We start from the raw sequence: 7160 nt of genomic DNA on the forward strand, positions 1-7160 counted from the left end.
CACTCAATTATACTACCGAGTTCCCAAGATGTAAGTATGGGCTAGTCCGTAGGGTAAGCTGGTAACGAACAAGTCAAAGAACTCAAATAATACAATCAGTTAGAATACTAACCACTCAGAATTGAGATTGAATTGACCTATGGTCAACTATATGATATGATTAGAATAGATAATAACGGCATGTTTACTTATCTTATCAACTGTCAATATCGGTCCTGTCCGATGTAACATATACATCCGATCTTATCTACTTTGCTAATGTTCTGGAAAGAACATAACAATGTAATGTGTAAGTAGATCATATCGTAGATTGGCAAGTCAGTGTAAATCCGGTGCACTGACTAATCTTAGGACTAACTTATTTTGAACATATAATCATATTTATATTCCACTGTGATTACGTCACTATAAATAAGATTAGCTATATGCTCGGGATTTAATAGAAGTTTATATTAAACAAATAATCATGAAAATAAAACATGTGAGCAAAGTGATTGACCAAGTCAAAAATGATTTCTATTCTTTTATTGATAATAAAATGAGATTACAAAGAATTTGGGATTTAATTAGGGCATAAAACCCCAACAGTAGCTATTTTGGAGAACCCTTCAACAAATCGTCTATAGTATCTTGCCAACCCCAAAAAACTTCTCACCTCCGTGGCACTCTTGGGTTTGGGCCAGTCCTTCACTGCTTCGATCTTGGCTGGGTCTACTTCTACATCATTTTTAAACATTGTCCTAGAAATGCCACCTTCTCTAGCCAGAATTCACATTTCTTAAATTTCGCATATAATTGATGACTTTTGAGTCATTCTAATGTTAATCGCAGGTGCTCTTCATGCTCGACTTTTGTCTTTGAGTAGATCAATATGTCGTTTATAAACACCACAATGAACTTATCCAAATAGTCCTTAAATACTCAGTTCATAAGAACCATGAATGTGGCTGGTGCATTCATTAAGCCAAAAGACATTACCAGGAACTCGTAGTGTCCATATCTAGTCTGAAAAGCCATCTTTGGGATATCTTCTTCTCATACTCTTAGTTGATGATACCTTGATCGCAAATCTATCTCCGAGAACACTGGAGATCCTTGTAGCTGATCAAAAAGATCATCTATTCGAGGCAAAGGTTACATGTTCTTAATCATCATTTTATTTAGTTCTCGATAGTCTATGCACATCCTCATACTTCCGTCCATCTTTTTGACAAAATGCACTGGTGCTCCCCAAGGTGAATAGCTTGGTCGAATGAAACCCTTATCTAATAACTCCTGCAGTTGTATCTTTAACTCCTTTAACTCGGTAGGCGCCATCCTATAGGGAGCTTTCGAGATTGGTGCTGTCTCAAGTGCCAATTCTATTTCAAACTCAATTTTCCTACCTGGAGGTAATCCCGATAGATCTTTTGGAAATAGGTCAGGAAATTTGCATACAATATGTACATCTTTTGGTTCGATTGGCATCTGTCGTGACTTGTCCACCACACTGGCTAAAAATGCTTGGCAACCGCTATTGACTAACCATTGAGCTTTGAGTGCTGAGACTATCGATATGTGAGTTCGGGAAACTTCTCCTTTGAAGGTGAACTGTTCTCTGTCTTCTATTTGAAAGTTGATTGTCTTACCTTTACAGTGTATCATTGCCCCATGTTTTGCTAACCAGTCCATGCCTAATATTACATCATAATCTTTAAGGTCTAACTCGATCAAATCTACTGGTAATTCTCTTCCTCACTTCTTTCTCTCATTCAAAACCGTGCATGAAAGAGAGCTCTTGGTTCAGTTCTCTGCCTTAACGACAGAAAAAAGGATTGATCAAATTCTATTGAATCTGACTCATAGTGATCATTTATCAAAGAATGACTCTCTCTTTGAATGAGATCTCAATTCCAGCGACGATTTCATTAGATATCTTACAACTAGAATCCCTCTTTTTTCCGAGCCAGTTCCTCCACCATCGCGAGCCCCAGTTAGATTTAGGCATGATACACTTTTAGTTATTGGATAATGAAACCATTGCAATTGCCGGAAAGACTGTAGTGCACCAAAAAATTTTTTAGTTTATTAAAATTTTGTGATTTATTTTATTTAAGTGTTAAGTGTGATGAATTGTTTTATTTAAATATTGTTTATTTTATTTAGTTGTTGTTGTTTTATTTGATTGTTTGATATTTTATTTAATTGTTAGAATTGTTGGTAGAATATTTTTTTGAAATTACTTGTTAAATGATATATATTTATTTTTATTTTAAAATGTGATTATGTGAGATTTGGTTTAATGCACTAAGGTACATGGTAGGTAGTGATGCACCCTAGTGATTGAGTATGTGCATGTGCATGGTTGCATGGTGTGCATGCAATAGTTTTCTACACATTAATTTCCTTTTATTGGTTTATTTATTTTTATTTAATTAAGGGATTTAAAAGGAAAATAAAAGGAAAGGGAAATAAAGAGGCTTGTGTTCACACAAGAAAAACATTGGGAAACAAATGGTGAGAAATGATAGAGTTGCCATTTTTTTGAATTCCCGTAACCTTAGACCCAGCCTCAGTAAAATGGGTATAAAATGGGCTGTGGATATCCAATTTAGATACAACTTATACCGTTAGAAAGCTAATAAAATTATCTACATTTTCTGTGAATATAATTTTTCCTAAAACGTAATAGAAACGGGTCAAAACCCAGTCCCAAGTCTCAGCACCCTAGAGTTACGAGAATAGCATTATTTCCTTTATTAGCCATGGACAGCCAAGGAAGACAAGAGAGGAATTAGTGTGCTGTCAATGATAAAATGGATTGATTTGCTGAGTATAATTTTTAATTGAATTATATTTTGATTTAGGGAAAATAAAGGAAAATGATAATTACATTTTCCTTAGCTAGGTTTTGAAGATTGAGGCATTTAAATAGAAAGTAAGAAAGAGGATGAAGGCTCATTTGGGATGGAGGGCTGCCAAATTATAGAGAGAAGAGAGAGAGAGAGAGAAAGGGCGTGACCTAGAGAGAGAAGAAGAAGAAGAAGAAAAAGGGTTCAAGCTAGGGTAAGGTTTTTGGTTGTTTTCCTTACGATTAATCTAGTATTTTGATCAGGTTGTCTCTAACCTTGTTCATCTTCTTCTCCATCTTGATTATTCAAAATATACAACCCCTAGGGTTTGAGCAAGGAGGTTATTGGATTCTTGATTTTCTATCAAGAAGAGGTATTGAAATCCCTCCCTAAATTTTGTGATTTTTGGTTTTGATGGATAGATTATTAGAGGGATTATGGTTAAAGGGGATTTATGTTTTGGGTAGGAAAAAAATGGGTACTTTGTGTTCTTGATATCTTGATGATAATAAGTTGTTTGATTTGCATGAAGGGTATTATGGTTTGATGTATAAAAGGATTTTGATGTTGATTTTCTATGTATAATGATTAGTGGTAATTATGAATGCAAATATGGGGTTTCGGCCTAGGCATACCTAAGGATCATCTTGATATTTTGTTTGATGTTGTATGATTTTCAATATATTAGATCCATGTTTTAGGACATATGTAATTTGGGTAAAATGATAATTGGAAATCTTGCTATTTGGATCCATGAAATTTTGATAGGATGCATGTGATATTGTGAATGAATAAATTTTAAGATGCATGAAAATAATGATAGAAACATGTTAGGTTAATATAAGGGCATATGTGAATATGGTATTTATGAATTAATGTATGTTATTGTTATTGTTAGTGTTTTGTTGGATTTCATGTGTAGATTCAATGGAATAGAAAAAAATGGGATTTTATAAGATTGCATGTGAATATGTTAGTAATATTCTTAGAATTATGTATATAATAAGAGTATGATGAGATTTTGGACATGTATGATTTTATGTGAAATTTTTGGGATAAAAGATGAATTTCATGAGAAATTAAGCTTGCTGATTTTTGTAAGTAATTGGGTAAAAATTTGATTAAAAAAAATGATTTGCATGCATAAGTAATGTCCTTGATGTTAGGTTAATTTTATGGAATTAAAAATGGTATTTTAAGTCCCAATAAAATGATACTTTACTCAAATAAATACCTACATAACTTTTATTGAATTTTTAGAAAAATAGGAGTTTTTAAATTGAATATAGTGATTTTTAAAGATAAAAATGGTTTCTGGAATTTTTGTAAAAAAATGTGAAGTGTGTTTCACTAAAATGAATTTGATGAGTTTTTGAAACAAAATTATTATCCTAAGTTATGGTAATATTAAAAATGGTACTTTAATATGGTATGAATGCATATTTTGATAAGTTATGATTTTTCTTTATTTTGATTGAGAAAAATATTTAGATTCAATTTATTTGTGATTTTTAAAGAAATTAAATAGTGGCTGAAAGTTTGGTTTAAATGATTATTTAATTGTCACATATGGATTTATGTTACGTAAAACTAAGTCTTAAATAATTTAAATAAAATATATTTTTCCCACACTTAAAGATATATTTTTCTCACATCATTTATGTAACACAATTAACCAATGTTAAAATTTATTTTTCTAAAGAAACATATTAATCATATGTATTTTAATTAATTCCAAGCTTTTTGTTACTTCTTTGTAATTTGAGAATAATAAAGGAAATTGTTTTAAAGCTAAATCAAATTATTTTATAAAATAAAATAATGTTTTGAGAAATTTAATCAACCTAGAAATTTTAAGAAAAATAAAGCATGTTATATGTCTATTAATTTTAAAACGATAAAAGTAAGAAATGTATAATTATCGTTTTTTAAAACGTCTCAATTACGCAATGTTCCCACGTATGCATGTTACATGCAAATCCACTTTTACGTCCAAAATTATGTTTATTATTCAACTATGTGGTTTTTATAGAAAGATCATGCATGTAAAATAGGTAAAAATGAGCATTTTTCTTTTATGGCTTTATGTGTAGTTAAGAATAATTGCATGTTATGTGCAAATATTATTATGTGTGCATGGCCCATGCACACATGAGTTGTATGGAAGGGCAAAATAGTAATTTTATGAACCTAAGAAATGTTGTTTTGGTTATGGTATAGGCTCGTTGAGAGGTTGTGAAATTTCTTAGCTCGAACCTGAGGTAAGGAAGTTAGATAGATTCTATGATTTTATGCTATGAATGGTAAGACTGTTGTATGAATGAATTGTTATGAATTATGAATGCTATAATGTGATGATATGTAACTTGTATGAATATGATATGTTTATGGATGTTAGCGTGATGAACGCGACACATCAAATGGGTTACTAAGGATATAAAGACGTAACCCGAGTTACTAAGGATATAAAGACGTAACTCCTAGGGCGGATGCGCCGAGGTTATTCAAGGACCAGAGACTCTTGTTTACCTCATAGGGTGACATGGACAACTAGCGGGCCATGCTCATCATGTATGCTGTATGAATGTGACATGATGATATGTTACGATTACGTTATGATATGTTACGATTACGTTATGATATGCAATGATGATATGTTACAATTACGTTATGATGTGCTATGATGATATGTTACGATTACGTTATGATATGCAATGATGATATGTTACGATTACATTATGATGTGCTATGATGATATGTTACGATTATGTTATAATATGCAATGATGATATGTTACGATAATGTTATGATATGCCATGATGTGTTAGATGAACGTTAGTGTTCGTATTTGTTGTATCCTTACTTGCTTATTGTTTGTACTTCCTTACTGGGCTTTTAGCTCACCCCCTTACTTTCCCTTCCAGGTAGCAAATAGGATTTCTCTGTGGCACGCGTGGTGACGTGAGGAGTTCTATCGTCGTAGGGTGTATGGCGTGGGGTATCCTATGGACGGAATAAACGATCACTTTAGGACGCCATTTTAAATATGTTATGTTTTAGGAGACTTTCTAAATTATCAGTGGGACTTAATTATTTAATATTGTTTCTTTTGAACTTTGCATAAAAACTCATATTTTCTTTTTAAACTAATGGGCCCAACTTGCATTGTTTTAAGCAAGTCCCCACTGAGACCTTTATAAAAAGTGGTTTTCTTTATGGACCAACGATATGTGAATGTTTTAGTAAGTACTAGTCTAGGGCATTCTTTACAAAGACTAAGCCCACTAAAGGAACAAAAATAGCAAGTAAGTTGCTGATAGTTGTCATAGAATGGGTACCTCGTTGATGGATCATTACCCTGATGATATAACATAATAAAAAATTCTTTTATATCGCATAATGAGTAGTAGTATTAGTAGTAGTAGTAGTAGTAGTAGTAGTAGTAGTAGTAGTAGTAGTAGTAGTAGTAGTAGTAGTAGTAGGTAGTAGTTTTCGTGGATATTGGTCAAAACCGGGATTTAATTAGGATTTAATTAGAAACTCGTAGAAATAGTTATGGATTTTATAAGTTTAACCTATGGTTTAAAAATATTAATTTTTAATGAATATAGTCCTAAGAATATTATTTATTATAACCTAAGGTTTAGATAGAATAATTAAGAACATGACACTTGTCACAAGCATGTTTATAAAGGATTTAAGTATTTTTGATGAATAGTTTAATTAAAAGAAAGATCTAGAAGCTCTAGAACCTTCCATTATCTGTTAGGATCACGTTTTACTCAGTCAGAGTAGTTTTTAATCAATTTCAAATTATCCTGAAATGTGCAAAAACGTTTTTGAAAAGTCAGCGTATGACGATATATCGCAGCTATAAGGGCCGATATATCGCCTATGATTGGTACGAAAAACACGTCGACTTCGCACAAACGAAACCACGGACCCTCGGGATCATGGTAGGGGTGATATATCGCCTACCCTAGGAAATATATCGGCTCCAGTGGCCAATTTTTGAATTTCATAGAATTTTTAACTAAAAACCATCCTCAACAACCTTGACTCGTTCCTAAACGTTTTTGACCGAGTTCTGGGCATCTTTTGAATAGATAATTCAAATTTATTCATTTTTAATCAGTTATTTATTCATTTTAAAGGATTTAGTTTCACTCCTTAAACTCTATAAATAAGACCCTTCACTCAGCTATTTTTCTTCATTCAAGCATAGCTTAGAGCCTCCAAGCTGCTAAGATTATTCTAGAGAGAAACACTAGGGTTTTGGGGTTAAAGCTTTTCAAATCTAAGCTTTTATAAACACTTGGGAAGTAAGTT

Source organism: Humulus lupulus, chromosome 7, assembly GCF_963169125.1.
Source record: "Humulus lupulus chromosome 7, drHumLupu1.1, whole genome shotgun sequence".
Lineage (NCBI taxonomy): Eukaryota > Viridiplantae > Streptophyta > Magnoliopsida > Rosales > Cannabaceae > Humulus > Humulus lupulus.